The sequence below is a fragment of the Otolemur garnettii genome, unplaced genomic scaffold (genome assembly GCF_000181295.1).
Source record: "Otolemur garnettii isolate 467f Iridium unplaced genomic scaffold, OtoGar3 scaffold00001, whole genome shotgun sequence".
Taxonomy (NCBI): Eukaryota; Metazoa; Chordata; class Mammalia; order Primates; family Galagidae; genus Otolemur; species Otolemur garnettii.
Genome location: NW_003852396.1, coordinates 71,213,735 through 71,231,816, shown reverse-complemented (window position 1 = coordinate 71,231,816; position 18,082 = coordinate 71,213,735). Strand labels below are relative to the sequence as shown.

Here is an 18,082-nt window from a genome sequence, read left to right as displayed (position 1 = left end):
TCTTAGGTGTATGTGGCTGGCGCCTTAGCCACTTGAGCCACAGGCGCCAAGCCAAGAATTGAGATTTTAATATATCCATTAAAAAGGATGTGTGTTTGTATCTGTCTTACCTGTCTCTGTCTTCTTGTCTGTAAATGAAACCAGTAAATGAGGGAAGAGGAAAGAGATCATTAAATGTGAAAAATAATTTATTTTATTTAGTACTGATTTGGATCTGAAACTTTAAAAATATTTGATCTGTGTATTTTTTTTTGTTTCTGGGATTCAACAAATGTATTTGTAATAGTTTACCAAAGTATCTTAAGTATGGTATATGTTACCACCAATGAGCATTTGAGTTATAAGTAGCATAATGATTTCCATTAACTTTTTGTTCTCATTTACCCAACTTATAGGCCTAGTAAGTGAATAGATACATTTACCAAGTTTGATTTTTGTCTGGGTTCCTGAAACATTGTTTCTCCTTTCTGAGCAGGAATTCCAACAAATACTTTTTAAATTAAGCAATTTTATAGTGGGCTGTATAGTTTTCTTTTAATTAAAAAAAGTGTAATCTTACTTTACAAAGACTAGAGTGGCCATTAAGTAAAGCTTTATAGTTTTAAAATTAGCCTAGCATATATACAGTATTTATGTTTTCTTTACTTCAGTTGAATGCAAAGATCTATAAAAGTTGCTTTGCTTGGTTGAATGAAATTGTGAAAAGTTTAGATGTGTTTTTCCTTTTAATATATAGTTTAGAAATAGACTCTACAAGTGTCTTTGGGGTTGATTTAAATAATTATACAATTTTGAAAATCAGTTTGTACCTGCATAATTGGTAAGAATGGTGCCACCTATGACAGGTGAACTCCTGTTATACCTGTGCAGGCCCACCATTGTTTGCCCGCATTCCCTCCATTGCCTCTCTGTTCTCCTCTTCTCTATGAGCTTGCTGCTTTCTCTTTTCTTTAAACACTATTCCCTGCCTTCTGTTAATCACTCTCTCCAAAGCTACCATTGTTTCATTTCCATTTCTTTTAAAACACCATTGTAATAATTAGTTTTTTTTTAACAGAGAGAGCTGTTAACAAGAGCTTTAAGCTATAGGATCCCACCTTCATTTTGGGGTCTCAGACAGGATTTGGGTAATAGATAGCTTAAAATTACTTGTGAGATAACTGAATATTTGTGAAACGTTTTATATCTGGACTAAGGGAGAGAATGGAAAAAGATCTTTTTACCTCAAAAGTTGGTATATTATCTGGGAGGGGATGAGATAGAGGCATAGTTGGGAAAGAGGCAGGCATGTTACTTAAGATAAGCATTAATTTATTAGATTGCTCTCTATATCCTGTGGATCTAATTGGAAAAGAAAATGGAAATTTTGGTGCTTGTTGCCGATTACAAAGGTGTTTTGATTTATTTATTAAAGAGGACTAGAATTGCTTTGGTTTATAAAGTACAGTTCTGATGCTTTATTTCTATATATTGATCTTTTACATTTCATTAGTTGATAGTTGCAAAATTGCAGACCCTTTCCTTTCCAGATTTCTCCTAGTGGTTTTGAATTGTTAATGGAATTGTTTGCTAAGAAAAGTAAATTTGTAAATTATTTTTGGTTACAAGTTAATAGTTATGTTGGACTTAAATCTAGTAGCTTCTAAGATCTATACAAAGCATTTTGTATTATTATACATAGAGAAAAACTTTTTTTTTTGAGACAGTCTTACTTTGTCACCCTCAGTAGAGTACTGTGCTGTCATAGCTCAGAGCAACCTCAAACTCTTGGGCTTAAGCAATTCTCTTGCCTCAGCCTCCCCAGTAGCTGGAACTACAGGCGCCTGCCACAATGCCCAGCTATTTTTTAGAGATGAGGTCTCCCTGTGGCTCTGGCTCAGGCTGGTCTCAATCATGAGATCAGGCAATCCACCTGCCTTGGCCTTCCAGAATGCTAGGATTACAGATGTGAGCTACCGCACCTGGCCTAAGAAAAACATTTTGAAATACAAATTTTAACTTTATAGGACTTTTAAAAACCTATTATAGAAATTTAATGACATACATAGAAGTAGAGTGAACAAGAGTGAACATGAGAAACTCCATGTACTCATTCCCAAACTTCAACAATTATTAGCGTTTTGCCAGTTTTTATCCATAATGGTGTAAAACATGCCAGGAAAGTAATTTTATGTTTTTGAGACATGCAACGCAAATAGATATATTGGTCTACTCAAAGGAAAATTATGTGTGAGAATGTTAATTCTTTTCATACGTTATGAGTTTAATACTGGCAATCCCTTTTAGGAGAATGTTGTTTTCATTTGTCTTTTAACTTACTGAAGATGTTTGTGGCACCACTAACTTAAGGAAGAACCACATCTGTTAGAAAATCACTGATCTTATTCGTACTTCCCTGAGCATATTCTGTTTAACCTGAGTGTGTGTATTGATTAAGAAATATACGTTGTAACTTATAAGATGCATTGTTGAGGAGGGAATTTTGACTTTGACCTGGTAACCATGACTGGAAACTTAAGTAATTTTCTCTCCTGTTTGCTCCTTTTTTCAATTTTTTTTAAATTTCAGGTTAATATGAGGGTACAGATGATTAGGTTACACTGTTTGGGCTTACTCCTCTTTGGAATAAGTTGTATGTGTGCCTGCAGTTGTGGGGCCTGTTCATACAAATCACTACAAGGTGATGGTAGCCTTACTTTTGAATTTATTTGGTTTTTGTTGTTTAAATTAGACCCACGGGGTAATTATTCTACCCCAATGCATGAGGAAGCATAGTCAGTGGAACTTGAGCATCTTAAACCCCTGTGCAGTGTATTGAAAATGTATCTTTAATGTTATGACGTTATTTGGCATATTTAGTTTAGTGCAAACAGTGTACTTATTTAACAGGATCTTTAATAAGCTCCCTCTACACCAAAGATATATTTTTAAAAATTATACTTAAGAAGACTTTGTAGTATTCCCCAGAAGAGTTCATCTAGAGCAGCAAAACCTTTCTAAAATAAAACTTATTCTTTTAACCGGTATTCATTTAAGTGGGTTTCACTGTACTTGGTTTCCATGGAAATAGCGAATAGCTAACGTTATTTATAAGGTGGAAGTAAAATAGGGTGCCTAATGGGACCCCATGCTGCTCTGATGAAGAGACTTAGGAAAAAAATCCATGCTCATGGGATTTTTTTTTTTTTTTAACAAGGTTAATGGAAGCCCTGATTTCAGTCTTCTGTAACAGAACATATTTTTGGTTTTAAAGGCTAGCATTAATATCAAGCAAACAACTTCTTTTTGAGGTCTGTATTGCTTTCACTTTCAAGTTTTAGGACCACTTACTTATCAGCATGATTGAGGCTTTATGCTTCAGACTTCTGTTTCTTTGTGGTTTTTGTTTCAAAAGTTAAAATCCCCAGTATACTGTAACAGTTTCAATTTCTCATTGACATTTCAAAGCACAAATAAAACATAAATGTTCATGAATGATAGCAGTGATGATAAAGAATCAATATGTTCGGCTGCATAGATTTTTGTTTTACTGTGGAACCATTTTTTGTTTTTAGGCCTTAAGTCAGGGGTCTCTTATTTCTAGAGTTAAACATGCATAGTCAGAGAAGAGATTCTGGTTTTCTTTGCGGATAGCGATGGGGAAAATCTTAATTTCTTCCTCCTTTTAAAAAAAAATTGATTGATTAAAAAAAAATGGATTGATGCCAGAGCCTTTTAGTGGAAATAAATGTTAATTCTTTTAGCCTTTGAAATGTGGAGTTGGTATAAACCTTGGCTTTTCCTTCCTTCTTCGATACGGCCTACTCTTAGTTTTCTAGGCCCATAGCAAAGCCTTCTGTTTCTTAAGCCCTTTCAAGTGAAAGAGTATCATTCCTTTTGTGTTTGTGTTTGGGGGGTGTGTGTGTGTGTGTGTGTGTATGTGTCTCATTAATTTTTCTATAGCCTGAAAGGCACTGCTCTTTTTCTAGCCTAGTGAGTACAGCGGTGCTGTGTTGAGAAGTGAGGCAGGATGGAACACAACAAGGTGCTATAATTTTTATTTAGTTAGTTTTGGTGGTCCCTGGCAGCTTGTGATCATTATCCGTTTGTCTGGAAGTACTCAGTGATTATTCTTGGCTATCAGTGCAGCAGGAGTCTTCCTCTGTGTTTAAAAGCAAGGATTGTAGTGTTCTTAGGGTTCCATTAGGGGAAGAGTTTTTGTTTTGATTTGTGTGTGTGTGTGTGTTTCTTTGGATAAGCTTCTCTGGCTATAGTTGGGTTTATTGTGCTTTAATTTTTAAAAATTTAGTTGGTTTAATCCTGTTGAATTTATTTTTACATGGGATTTTATCTCCAGCAATTTTCTATTTATTCTCTAAATGTTGGTACTGTTGTGTAAAATTTCCTTAGTATATTAATTGTTCTTTTAGTTTAGTTTTTTTCTTGTCTATTTTGTTAAATCGGGTGTTTACCAGTAACCTTCCTTAGTGAGTTTTATTTGAATTATCTTTGTGCTTTAGAGACATAGGAATTTGGGTCTATTATCCCATTTCTGAGAAAACAACTCCCAGTTGTTACAGCTAGTGCAGTAGAAAGGGTTTTCACAAATGTGGTGCTGGGTCGATCCTCCTCCTTGGTGCTTATGGTTTACACCCAGAACTCCCATTAGTGTTAATAGGAGGCACTTCCTTAAGTCCCTATACACCAAGATAAGCTCACACTCTTTTATAATGCCCTATAGGTACCTGAGGGGTTTTTTTGTTATTGTTGATGGGAAGAGTTTTGGTCCTGAGGTTAACTGATTATTAAGATAGAGTTGAATTATCTTGGGATATGGAGTGATTTACTAAGTCTGAGCTGTAATTAAGAAGTTTTCATTATGATTAGACTCAGAATACATTTATAACTTTGTGAGCTCTGGAAGCTTGTGAGTAAGGATTTTTGTATTTTATGTGTAATGAAGCAAGCTTTCTTCTTTCCATTTATTTCTGCTACCATTTCTCAACCACAAAATAAATAATTCTAATAGTTTTTGTATATATTGTAAGAGGACTTAGTAAAAAACATTTTTTTCTTATAAGCCTTCCTACAGTTACTTTCTGGACTCAAAAGTCTTTTGTCAGCTAATGTGGCTCACATTTTTCAAGCATGTGGAAATTAATATGCTCTAGTTTAGACACTGGTCAAGTATATTAGATAATCACTGTTTACTACACCTATCCACGAAATGTGGGTTTTTATTATTTTCATTTATTTATGTACAGTCTGATGGAAGGATTCCTAGATTGAGAGCAGTGAATCTGGATTTTAGGTTGAGCTTTGCTTCTCATTATCAGTGTAGATTTTAGATAGTCATCTAGACTTCTTGAACCTCTAGTCCCCTATGGAATGAAGGTATGATTTGATGTGAGGTATCCATTCTAGTTTTAGGCTATTTGAAGGCCTGCTTTCTAGCCACTGAAGGAAACAGCGTACTGTAAGGCAGGCCATGGTTTCTAATCCTGACTGCCTACCAGAATCATCAGGAGGAACTAAAAAATGCACGTTTGGGTTCCAAATAGGATGTAATGAGTTTAGAATCTATAAGGGTAAGAACTATGAATCTGTGTTTCTTTTTGAAGTTTTATTTGTTATCCTGATCTGGGATTAAGAACTACTTGTACAAGGTGTGAATTCTGCTCTGTTCTTGTGTGTGTATGTATGTGTAGCCTAGTTAGGGAGGTAAGTTATGGGTTAAAATGGGAGGCAGTATTTGGGTAAATTCTAAAAAGACTGAGGAAGATGATAAATACTCCCAGACTTTAAAGAAAGGGAGAATTGGAAGTTAGGATGATTCTGGAAAGGGTGTTTTATTCATGAGTCTATTTGTATCCTAATGTCTGAGTGAGATTTGGATAGAGAGAAGGTAAAGGCATATTCTTAGTATAAGAAAGAGCATAAGTAAAAGTTTGAGGAGGGGAACAGTTCTGGTTATAGTCTTAGTTTTTATTATTCTCCTACTCTTGAACCAGCTGTAGATTTCCTAAACATCTTCAAGGAGTAAGCCATGAAGATAATTGGAGGAAGAGTGTTTCAGCCAGAGGGAAAGAAAACCAAGTAGAGGACCTCTGAGAAGAGAACTTTCTTGTACTGTCTGAAGAATAGAAAAGAGGCCAGTGTTGTGGGAGGAGATTGAGCAATGGGGAAATGGGAGGGCTGAGAGTAGCAGAGGCCCAAGTCACTTAGTGCCTTGTGGGCCACTGTAAAAAACTTCAGCTTTTTCTCCAGGTATGATGGGAAGCCATTGGAGGAATTTGAGCAGAGAAATAAAAAGATCTGTCTTGGATTTTGAAGAGCTCCCTCTGGCTGCTGAGAGAATAAACTATGGTGGATGGAGCTAAGGCAGAAGCCAGGAGGCATTTAGGAGGCTACTGTGGTCATTAGGTGAAAAAAGTAGTGGTGACATGGGCCAAGGAGGTGGTATTGGAATTGAGACAAGTGGTATAGTAGATAGATATATATATATATATATATTTTTTTTTTTTTTTTTTTTTTGAGACAGGAGCCTCAAGCTGTCCCCCTGAGTAGAGTGCTGTGGCCTTACAGCTCACAGCAACCTCCAACTCCTGGGCTCAAGCGAGTCTCCTGCCTCTGCCTCCGAAGTAGCTGGGACCATAGGCGCCTGCCACAACGCCTGGCTATTTTTTGGTTGTTGTTGTTTGGCGGGCCAGGGCTGGATTTGAACCCACCACCTTAGGTGTATGTGGCTGGTGCCTTAGCCATTTGAGCCACAGGCGCCGAGCCAGTAGATATATTTTGAAGTAAAGGTGCATGGTTAGCCATTGGATTGGAGTTGGGGTTTGGGAAAAAGAGGTATCTAAGATGAGTTTAAGATTTTTCCTCTGAAGAGGTTGAGTTGCCATTTATTGAGATGGGATTGATTCTGAGGAGATAGTTACAGGTTGAAGGATAGATAGTCAGGAGTTTGGTTTTGGACTTCTGGGTCGGGTCTGAGCTATGTATATGACCAATGTTAAGTGGGCAGTTGGGTATATGAGTTTGGAATTCAGGCAGAAGGTCTGGGCTGCAGATAGAAATTTGGAAATTGCCAGTATATTATGGCTCCTTTTATAGCCATGAGACTGGGTGAGATCACCTACAGGGAAAAGTTTCAAGAACTGAACCCTGGGGTAATTTCACATTTTGAGGTCTTGGAGATGAGGAGGAAATAGCAAAAGAAACCAAGAAGAGCTGGGCCACAGTGGCTCATGCCTGTAATCCTACCACTCTGGAAGGTCCAGGCAGATGGATTGCTTGAGCTTAGGAGTTCAAGACCTGCCTGAGCAAGAGCCAGACCCCATCTCTAAAAATAGCTTGGCATGGCAGTGGGCCCCTGTAGTGCCAGCTACAGGGGAGGCTAAGGCCAGAGAATCACTTGAACCTAAGAGTTTAAGGTTGCTGTGACCTGTGACACCAGAGCATTCTACTGAGGGTGACAAAGTATGACTGTATCAAAACAAACAAACAAGCAAACAAAAAAAAAAAAATAAGAAAGATACTGAGAAGAGTGGCCAGACAGATTAGGAGGAAAAACAAGAGAGGGTGATGCCCTGCGACTTAAGAAAGGGTTTCAAGAAGGAAGGAATGATTAACTAGGTCAAGTAATAGTGATCAAAAGCAGAAGTGAAGACTGACTGAGACTACTACTGGATTTAGCAACTGGGAGGTCATCAATGATCTTGACAAGAATGAAGGGAGGCAAAGACCCTAGTGGAGTGGATTTAATTGAGACTGGAAGGAAAGGAATTAGAGACAGTGAGTATGATTAAGTCTTTCAGGGACTTTTGCTATGAATGGGAGTATAGATAAGGGACAATAACTAGAGAAGGATCTAGAGTCAAGGGAGGTTTTCTTTTTTTGTTGTTTTTTTAAATAGAGGGAATAAATTGATCCAGTAATGATGAGGGGGAAATTGATGCTTCATGAAAGTAAAGGGAGAAGTGGTAAGGGGATGTCTATGAGAGGGTAAGAGAGATGGGGACAAGAGGGATGGTTAATATGATGCTGGGGCCCAAAGGACTAAATCTCATTAAGCTGGATTCTGCTTTTTCTTCTAACCACTTACCTGCATTTTAAATTTATTTTGAACTTATTTGCTTTCTGTGGGAAATTAGGAAGGACAGAGAAAAAGCAGCAAAGCCTGTTGTGTATAAAATGTAGTCACTGGACCTCTGTCAGCTTTGTGTAGTAGGGGAAGAAAAGAGTTTGAATCTTCTGGCTGAGGTGACATTTTAAAGTATCTTTGAATGACAATTATCTATGCTATTCTAGTCCCTTATCAAAATTTATGATTAAGCACAGGCTGTAAGCTTAATCATTTGAAATTTATAGTGAGGTGAATGAAATTTTGGCCTAATTGAAAACATCCAGCATAAAACTTTTTCTCTACAAAATTTGCTTAATATAGATTCTTCATATGCAAAGGTTTTAGATATTTTACAAAAGGTACTTAAGAAGTAGTTATTAATCACCTTTGATTTATTTATGATATTTTATATTTTATAACATACCAGAAATCTGGGTGATTCTTTTTTTTTTTTTTTTTTAACTAGCTCTAATTAAAGCAGCCACCTGTGAAGTTCTGGAGAGGTGAACAACCTTCAGTTTGCAAAAAGTGTATGAAATTAGCAAGATAATACGTATCTCTAAAAGCAAAAATAATTTTATTTACTCTAACTTATGTTTTGAATGTATTTTTCAAGTACAAGTCTATGTTTTAAAAATGTAAGCAAATATGGTTAAAGTTTTAACTATCTTAGTTACACGAGTGTGAGAAATGTGTGTGAGAAATTAAGTGGACTTTTAACCAACTTAACCTAAGGAAATCAAGCTTTCATATGAGACTTAAAGACTTTTTTGTTTATAGGTAGTATAAAAAGTACAAATTTATGTACAAATCTTGCTTTTTGCTGCTCAGTCTTCTTATAGAAATAAAATATTTTCTTTTCTTTTTTTTAGAATCAGTTTCCAAATGGTAGTCAATTAATATTCAGTCTCCAGAAGAAACACTTTGGGGTTTCTCATGTGCAACAGTGTTTAAGAATCACTGGTCTAAAAATAATTTACTCTTTTTGGGTATTTAAATATCTTTGCAAAACTGATTAAAGCTGTGAACTCTCTTCCTAGAACACTGTATCTATGTAAGCTCATGCATAGAGAATTTAGCGCGCAGCATCATGGAGTTGACAGACCCCTCTGAAGCCCCCCAGATCTCATGGGGATCCCTTGGACCTAAAAGATTTCAGATTTTAAAACCTACCCTAGATAGCTTACTTAATATGATTATTCTTTAAAACTTTATATGCAGACTTTTCAGAAAATATTTTGCCAGTGTTTATTGCAGTTAGTTGAAAGTAAGGTCTGGTGGAAAAGCGGACTCAGTTAAAGGCATCTCAGAGTATGTAAGCTATTCTCTTGCTTTGGCACCAAGTAGCTGTGTGATCTTTGGGGAAGTCTCTTAACAGACTTTGATTTCCTATGTGATTTCTGCCGTCTCTACAAGTTGTTTTATGAGCAGTTTCATGATAGCATGATACAGTTCTTTATCAATTTAGGATTGCCTCTGCTGCATTTTGGAGAAAAGGGCCTGGAGATTGGCTAGTACATTGTGTTGCCTTTTACTGAATATAACATTTTAGGGGAGTTTATGTGATTATACTTTCTCAAATGCTGTGTAAGTTAAAATCCCAGTCTATCCTGATCACTCTCCATTTCAACATATTTTCATACTTCATATTCTGGGTGTAGGCCTTTGTTGATTGTATGTATTATTATTATTATCTCTACTTCTGTGGCTTGCCTTTTCATTTTCTTAATGGTGTTCTTTTGACAAATAGGAGTTCTTAATTTTAGTCCGATTTATCAATCTTTTCTTTTTCATTATATCTTAAAATGGTATTATTTTATTTCCTAATCAACAATTTGGATAAAAACAGTTTTAGAATGTCATTCGTTTAACAAATAATGCTGTGTGAGATCAGTGTATGTGAAATTATCTCCAGCCTGAAAGAGCAAACAAGAAAGGCCTAATAGGAAGAAGATAAGCTTGCAACAGACTGTTTAAGTGTCCATTCAGTCAATTCATTGATTTAAAAAATATTTATTGAGCATTTACTATGTGTCTAGTACTGTTTTAGGCATCTTTTGAGTGATAGAGAGTCCTATAGGTATTGATAGCATTAAGAATTCACATTTTAATAACTGCATTGTTCTACAGATTTTTGCATGATTTTTCTTTTGGTTGAGAGTCATTCTAGACTGGATGATTAAAATTATTAATTTAGATAGACTTGAGGGTGGTGCCTATGGCTCAATGAGTAGGGTGCCGGCCCCATATACTGAGGGTGGTGGGTTCAAACCTGGCCCTGGCCAAACTGCAGCAAAAAAATGGCCGGGCGTTGGGGGGGGGGCGGGGGGGCGCCTGTAGTCCCAGCTACTCAGGAAGCTGAGGCAAGAGAATCGCCTTAGCCCAAGAGCTGGAGGTTTCCGTGAGCTGTGATGCCACGGTACTCTACTGAGGGTGACAAAGTGAGACTCTGTCTCTTTAAAAAAAAAAATAGACTTGAAAACTTTAAAAAGAATTGCTGCTACAAAAATGTGGGATAGAACAACAAATTGAATTTCTTTTGGAAATGAATGGTAACTCTATGAATTGGAGCCCTTTTAAATAATTTTAATGTATGTTTGATAGGACTGTACATGATTAAACAAACATTTATAATCTGGATGACAGGAAGGTCTTTTGAAATATTCCCTGAGGAAATGAGACGCGACTGGAGTAATATTCAACACATACACTATGTTTAGGGTATAAGGAAGATGTTTATGGTCTTACAACATGGCATGTGGAGTTTAAATAATGCTAAAATATTAAGGGAAAAGTTTTCATTTTGTTTCCTAATAATTGGATTTGGATCCCAAAATTTTGATTTTCTTTCTGACTTTTATCACTGATTAGCTATGTAACATAGGAAAAAAATAACTTTTTGTGTATGTGGTTCACAGACTTTACATCTGAGAATGTGAGTGAAAAGTTTCATTAAAATTCTGATTATACTTTATTATAAAGTGCTGTGAATTTTAAAGTCTTAAGGCAAATCTATTTCAAGATTAATTGGAAAAAGGCCTTGTATGTGGACCAGACTAAGGACTGATGATGTTAGCTTAATTTGTTAATATGAAACAACCAATAATAGAGCTCCTTTGTTGGGAATGAGAGTATAGTTGTGTGGTAGATGAGGTACATTTCATTTCTCTGTTTCCGAGGAAAGGAAAGCCATCAACTGCTTACTTTTCTGTGTCTTGAAACTATGGAAAAGTAGAGATTTAACTGCTCTTGAGTTCTTTCTTTGCTGTAAAAACTATCTATATGCTATTGGAGGGGGGCTTTAAAACTTTGGAAACTTGTGTGTTTTGGTTTTTTCTTCTTAAAATCAGAGAGAAATCTTCGAGTCTTCAGCTTTTGATGACATAAGTCTGTGTTTGTGATCTGATTGCATTTTCCCCCTCTTCTGTTATAGGGGGCTAGAGAACTGAAGAAGAGCCAGTTTTCCCCAAATTGGTAAGTGCTTTTATTAGGCAGGCATAGCATGCCTGATGTTAGTTGAATAATAATTAAAATATTGTGACTTTTTGTTTTTTGTTTTTTTTTGAAAGAAAGTTCTCTCCCAGAAATAAGATTTTGCTGTTTGTACTGAGTGGAAGTGAATTTTTGTCTCATTTCACTAAGTCAGATCTCAAATGCATGTTTGTTTCTAATAATACTACTAGACTTGCATGTTCCTCCATTTGATAACCTGTAAAATGTAAAGGTCCCTTTTGCTAAAAAACGTCCTCAATGTAGCAATTAGGGATGAGAATTTAAAAGTCAGGGAATTCAAAAGTTAAGATTCCCAGCTAAGTGTTTATAGTCCCATAGTCCCGGTTTCTTGGAAGGCTCAGGTGGGAAAATGTTTCAAGCCCAGGAGTTTGGGTCCAGCTGGACAAAATAGCCAGAATCTTCTTCTTAAAAAAATTTTTTTTTTCTTTTTGGCTTGGCACCTATGGCTCAAATGGGTAAGGTGCCAGCCATATACACCTAAGGTGGCAGGTTTGAATCCAGCCCGGGCCACCAAAAACAACAGTAATGGCTGCAACCAGAAAAAAATAGCTGGGCGTTGTGGCAGGCGCCTGTGGTCCCAGCTACTTGGGAGGCTGAGGCAGGAGACTCGCTTGAGCCTGGAAGTTAGAGGTTGCTGTGAGCTGTGATGCCATAGTACTCTACCCAGGGCGATAGCTTGAGGCTCTGTCTCAAAAAAAGAATTTTTTTTTTCTTTTTAAAGTTAAGATTCCCACTGTATTTTGTATTACTTTTATACTGTACACACAATGACCCTGGTATATGTATAAAATGGCTAGGTTAATGTAACTGTGGGAACTGTGACTTTGAAATTTGGGATTCTTAAGTGTATATACTCTTAAGCTTAATATTGGATTGGTTTTGTGTCTGATACTACATTTCTACTGTGTGTTGTTTTGTATAATTCTTAAAGAGGAAAAACTAAAGAGAGAGGGAGAGAGAGAAATGTAACAGTGTGGGACATATGGGCAAACATTTTTTTACTAATATCTAATAGATTTTTTAATGGCTTATAAAATCAGCACACTTAATCATTTCTTTGGATGTCTAATTCAGGATCACAGATTGCACAAGGCAATCTAGTGACTAAGCATCAAACAAATATTAACTTTATATGCAGAATATATTATGAAAAACAAACTCAAATAAGATTGTTGGAATTGGATAGTACCCTAATTCAAAGCTAATTTTTTTTTTAAACTAAATCTTCTCTCTCACATAGTAATTAACTTAGCAGGTAGAGTAGATATAGTAGATATTTGGCTAAGTCTTCTTTGTGATAGTTTATGGTCTTTGAGGTGTCACTCTTCCTTACAGGGATTGGGCTTTGAACATGAAAGGAAGGTACTCAGACTGGTTAGCCTTATGTTTTTTATTCTACTTGCCTTTCTCTCATTATTTAAGATAAATAATCAAGATTTTATAGCCCTCTACTTTAAAATGTGATAGACTCTGAGTGGCACCTGTGGCTCAGTGAGGAGGGCGCTGGTCCCATATACTGAGGGTGGTGGGTTCCAACCCAGCCCTGGCCAAACTGCAACAAAAAAATAGCCAGGCGTTGTGGCGAGCGCCTGTAGTCCCAGCTATTTGGGAGGCTGAGGCAAGAGAATCGGCTAAGCCCAACAGCTGGAGCTGTGAGCTGTGATTTTACAGCACTCTACTGAGAGTGACAAAGTGAGACTCTGTCTCTAAAAAACAAAAATATGATAGACTCTTAGAGAAGGAATCTTTAAGGGCCTTCTCTTCCAACCTTTTAGTCTGTGTGGCAGTTTCTTCTGTATCCCTGACAAATTGTTATTCAGGTACATATTGAATACTACATTTCAAAAAATGTAGCTGATTTTCTATAATGTATTCTGAGAACTCTAGTTCTTCAGAAACTGAATAAATATTATTGAGGTGGGGTGTGGGTGGGGAAAAGGGTTCTATGGTCAAATAATTTGGGAAATGCTGCGTTAAACAAAGTTAAACAGGTTTCTTTACTGCAGGACTTCTCAGAACCTTTAATATGCTAATGTGCATTGTGAATCTCCAAGAGGGGGATATGATATGCAGCATTCTTGAATACTTCTAATGACAGGGAGCCCACTACCTCATAAGGTAACCCATTCCTTTTTTGTATAGCTCTATTCCTTAGTTCTTCCTTATATTGATCTGAAATCTATCTCCCCGTAACTTCCACTTCTATTAAGTATTTATTGTTTATGGTAAGACCACCACACCCACTTGTGTTTTCCTTTGTGTGGTATGTATTTGTGATATATTGTCCAAGCTTGTCTGGACAATTTTGTTTTGTTTTGTTTTTTTAATGAAATGGCATTTTGGTAAATGTGGCAACTGATTCTAAACTTTCAACCTCATTGTCACTATGCTTTTATGCACTATTATCCAGCCTCCTCATTTTGAATTTCCATGAATTTATAAATTTACTTCAATATTTCTGTTGGGTGTGGTTGGGATAATTTTAGTAGACATGCTTAATTTTTATGAAGAAAGATAGGAAATAGAATGTATACATGTACAGACACCCTGGACCTCAGGAAGCTATGGAAGAAATTGCACACTGGGATAAACGTTGATGGTAGGGAGGAGGACAGAACACTGCTGCAGGCCGGTAAGGAGAGGGCATTGTGTGGAACCTCTGTCCTGACCCAGAGCACCACAGAAGCCCTCATGTTGCAGTGGTTTAACCTTGTAGGTATTTCTTTTTTTAAAAAACGAGGACCTGCCTGTCCCCTCCCCTAACCCTGCAAAGCATACAGAGAAGGGAAAGATAAATGTCTTATGCTCAGTCACATTCAAACATTCAGACATCATAAATCTAATTATATGCATATGTACATATTTTAAAATTTTAATTTAACAGGAAATATCATTTAATAGTTAGGAAACCACATTATTAAATTTAATTTAATAGTTTGAAAACATCTAACTAAGTGGATTTTTGTGAATGGCTGTCATGCCAGGATTTGAGTTTAGTAACCTTGCCAGATTCAAAGGTAGCCTTAAAGTCAGGGTTGCCAGGCTCTGTTTGCAGTAGCATTTTCTGTTGATCTGTGGAGTGTCACCACAGAAATACCATGATTAAAATAAATCAAGATACATTGAAATTCTGCTGAACGATAAGAAAAATACTGTTTTTCAATGTCATTTTTTATTGATTCATGTTAATAAATGTTAAAGTTTTCAATAAATACTGTTAAAAGGATGTTACGATTTTTAGCATTCATGGTAATATTTAGTACTGTCAGTTAGTAATTAAAAATATTATTTTATCAGGGCGGTGCCTGTGGCTCACAAGGGTAGGGCATCGGCCCCATATGCAGGTGGCAGGTTCAAACTCAGCCCTGGCCAAAAATATATATATATATATTATTTTATCTCTACATGTTAGACATATAGTAAGAATTAAGTACTTTGTATAAATTGAAGCCTGATATTTGAATATTAGGCATAGGATAAGTAAAGATACATAGATCTTTCAAGATTTTCTTCTTTCTCCTATTTGAAGAAATTAAGCCTACTTAAAATACTGTGTTTGAGACTATAGATGAAAAGCAGAGGAATTTTACACCAAGTGGAGAGAATATGGCATTGTCTGTTATTAGGGAAAGTTTTGGGGGCAACTGTGTCATTGACTTATTCTTAAAGTAATGTTGGTTAAGGAGTTAAGTTTTGATTGAAATAAAGGCTTATGTCAATTTAGCAACAGAGCAAAATATTTCTTAGTGGTGAAATCAGTTATAGGTTTCCTGTAAGTTATTAGAATCATTAAAAAAAGAACTGCAGGTCACTTATCTCCAAGCAGACCTATACCCAGAAAAATAGTTAAAAGCCCCTTTCTTACAGAATTTGAGAATAAAAAGCCTGCAGTCTTCTTGAAATACACTATGTTGAGAAGTTTTATTAAAAAGTTTGTTTTAAGAAAGGAGTTGAAACTGATATAAAACTTTACAGTTTACAACGGGCTTTTCACATAACTTTTCCTTACTTAAACCTCATAACAATCTTATGAGCTAGGTGATATTATTTCCATTTCTCTGATTTATAAGCAAACAAACCAACCCTGAAGATGAGAGGACTCATGCTGTATGTGGAATTCAAGTTTCTTTGGTTTATTTTGGATAGTCAGTGTTCTTTTCCAGATATCCCAGCTTCCTTTTTTGGTTATTTTTGTGTGTTTGGTTTTATATTTTGTTTTTTATTATTTGAAGGTGAGAGGCTATTAGGTACCCTAGTGGTTTGACATGTACAGTTTTGAAGACTGTGAATGTTGCATTTTGCTTTAGGCACCTGCCTTTGCTGATGGTGGTATGTAGAGCTGTTGGGTGGGAAAGGCATGTGCCTGAATAAAGTGTGTTTAGCACAGTTTTGTGAGTCTATTTATATTCACCTCGCAGCAACTGATTTGTTATTTATGACTTCTTAGAATTGGTTAAAATATGATAAATCATCTTTTATAAATTTAGCAAATAATTTCTTCTTTTGATGCTATAAACTGCCCCAGATAATGTTCAGATGATCATTGCATGAGTTGTCTAAGACCCCAAAATATTTTTTAAAAGGATTCAACATGTGCTTGCCTTGTTTTTATAAACTATAAATACACTCTTTAGGCAAAAACCTCTTTTAAAATTATCCAGAAAGAGATCTTTCTGGAAAAAAAAAAGAATTTCAAATGAATCTTCTAATCTTTCATATGTTTTTCTGTAACTAGTCACTACCTTTTTTTAACTCTTCAGCTTAATTTTGAAATAAAATGAGTAATTGGCATTTATAGTCTTTGTCAAATAAAACTCGATGCTGTTGTGTGTCTCTGATAAGCATACAGTAATCTGACGGCGGACATAAATGCTGTCAGTTCCTTGTTAATTGGAGTTGCAGGCTTCTTATTGTGCAAAGCACTCTTTGACATTTAAGAGACTCCATGTTAAACCCTGGTTTTACCTTTTCTTTTTCTGACCATTTGATGAGTATAAAATATTCTGATGCTTTATCAATCCTTTGTTAATTTTTTCTTGTTTAAAAAGAAGTGCATGCTTTTTATGGAAAAGTTTGAAATATACATACCCCAAAAGAAGAAAGTAAGTTAGCGCTACCACCCAGAGATAACCGTCAGCAAATTGTGAAATGCCACCTGACACAAATTCTAGACAGTTTATTATTTTTACAAAATCTCAGTTTGATAGATAAAACTCCTTAAAATTTAGATTTCTAAGTCTATATTAAAGACGGAGGTTTTTTCATGTATGTTGGTGATTCTTATTCTGAAAATTGTTTTTTTATGGATTTTTGTTACTAATTTGCAAGAGCTCTGACTGTGTAAATTGTATTTACCCTTTGTGGTATATGTTAAATTCTCCATGTTTTTAATCTGCTGTTTGTTTCCAGAGTTTATGTGATGAGTTGAACTATGGTGTTACATTGTAACTATGGGTAGAATAAAATACAGCCCTTCTGTTTTCAAAAACACTTCCTCAACTTGAAGGTGATTTTTGATTTTATAAAAATTACAAGGAATCAAAAATCTTGTTCTAAGTCAGTAAGTTAATGATTCTGATATTGGTTGACTGATTGTAGTGTCAAACTTTTAAAAAGATAATAAGTAGCTAAAGTTTCTAGATTTGTTCATCAGAATGTCTCTTTTCCTAAATTATCTTCCCTAAAAATACTGCCTTATGAAACTTTTTGGTTAACAATATGATTATACAGTAAACCTTTCCTAGCTTCCACAGAAATAAACTTGAAGGAATTTTGCACTTTAGGAATTTATTCTTTTTTAGGTTACAGTATTTTGATACTATACTACATAATATGTAAGTCCTAAGGGGGAGATTTCCACTAATTTGTTTTAGGCCTAGTGAGAATAAGCAAATAAAATGAAAATTCATATTCATAAGAATACCACTTACATTCTCTAGTTAATGATTCCATTAATGCTATTAAATCAGTTTTCAAAATACTTTTAGAAAACTTAGGTTGAATATGGACTTTATAGGTAAATAATTTTTGGATAGTGTGAAGATCATGAATTTCATTGTATTAGTTTAAGGAATAGTGGTTCTTCTAGCCTCCTGATTGTTCTCTTCCTCAATTTTTATGAATACTGAAAAGCTGCTCTAGCATACAAGCTTTATTAGGTGCAAAGAAGAAAAGAAATTTGAAGTAACGTTTAAATTTATTCAAGCAGAAAAAGACTTTTGCTTTGGCAGAGGACCCAAAATCATGTCTAAGGCCACATTCAAGGAAAAAGGAAAAAAACAATATAGGAGAAATTAGCTACTGAGTTAATTTAAATTGCAGTAGTGATGAGCAGAGGAGGATAAGAGGTCAGATAGGGTGTCACATTCATGTTCACAAATTTAGACTTTTGACATCATCTCCATCTGCAGTTATATGTATGTATAGTCAAAGAAATGACTTGAAAAGGAGATGATATTCATTGTA

General features: G+C 35.5%; 1 protein-coding gene across 1 annotated transcript in view; it reads left to right on the top strand.

Annotated features, from left to right (window-relative positions):
- Positions 1–18,082, top strand: part of PHF21A (PHD finger protein 21A) — a 207,114-nt gene that overhangs the window by 18,624 nt on the left and 170,408 nt on the right. The window contains exons 2-3 of the mRNA XM_023509461.1: positions 11,538–11,578; positions 13,624–13,735. The gene's annotated coding sequence lies outside the window, so the exon portion shown is untranslated. The remainder of the gene's footprint in view (positions 1–11,537; positions 11,579–13,623; positions 13,736–18,082) is intronic.